We start from the raw sequence: 1,402 nt of genomic DNA, 5'->3' as shown, positions 1-1,402 counted from the left end.
ACTGCATATCCAATGCAAGGACAACAGGTGACCTCCTGCTGCTCTCCTCATTCATTCTTTGGTGAACATTATAGCTGCTTGTATAGTTTCAGTGGTATGGCAACACATACTGTAGGCTGTTAGTGTAGCATGGGATGGAAGGAGGGTTAGAATTTAGAAGGACACTAGGTCACCAAGTTAAGCTGGTGGTCTTGCAAGGGAAAGTGTGTCAAGAACTCTAGTGGCAGCATTATTTGGTGATAGTTCATTAATTGCATTTTAAAAAAATAATAATTTTAATTGTTAAATTGAAACATTTTAACATTTTTATACTAACACACACATCTATGCAAAATTGCAGTAAATAGTCTAAGATCTTTATAATAAAATTTAATTTAACAAATTATAATCTAATAGTTTATTTCTTTAATGGAAAATAACATGATTGAGAAAACATGTAAAACAAAATATTACCATAAAAACATTTTAGCTGAGCAACGCTTAAAAGTAAGTACTTTGAAAAATAAGAAAACACGTGTGAGGTTTAATATTTTTCAACTGAGGTAGTATCTAATTACACATACTGGGTTATGTTATCAGATTACAACAATAAGTAACTATTATCAACCCAGATTACATTTTGAAAAATGTGTAATTAGTTGACTGCCTTTTTGAATATGTCTTTAAAATATTGCAAACTGTTTCATGAAAAGAAATTGATATTCTAAATGCTACATATGTTTGGAAGTAAGTTACTCCTCTCAGGATGCCAGGTAGTCAGTTTTGTTAATGGTAAATTAACTAATAATTTGTTTCTGTTTTTAATGATGATTTATGGTTAATGTCATTGTCATACCTTTTTTTTATTAACATTGAAAATGAAAAATTTACATTTTAAGTAGGCTAAGGGCTTTTCTTGTGTTAACAACAGCAAAGTCCTTTGTTTGGCTCTTGAATCAATAACAGCAACAACTAAACCTTATGAAACAGCATCCTACATAGGCATAACTATTTCTGTAAGTGTCATTTCATTTTACCAATTGTAAATGATAAATGCTAAAAACAAGCTAAATGTATTTTATTTGCACTGAACATAGATGTTTTAACTGAAAAAAAAGAATATAGGCTATGTGTGGTATTCTGATTGAAATAAATCTAAAAGTATTCAGAGTACTGTACAGTATATTGACCTAAGCCTGCAGTGCTATGGTGGAAGGTCTGTCAATTCAAGATTAGTAGCCACTGTGTGGCTTATATTACAGTGTTACATGGACAGTATTCGCGTTTCATAATTCTGTTTAACCAATCAGAAGAGGGGCTGAATACTAACAAGCTTTTACGTCTGCATCATATACAGTGGGTACGGAAAGTATTCAGACCCCTTTAAATTTTTCACTCTTTGTTTCATTGCAGCCATTTTCCA

The sequence above is a fragment of the Etheostoma cragini genome, chromosome 8 (assembly GCF_013103735.1).
Source record: "Etheostoma cragini isolate CJK2018 chromosome 8, CSU_Ecrag_1.0, whole genome shotgun sequence".
NCBI lineage: Eukaryota > Metazoa > Chordata > Actinopteri > Perciformes > Percidae > Etheostoma > Etheostoma cragini.
Note: the sequence above shows the minus strand (reverse complement) of the source record.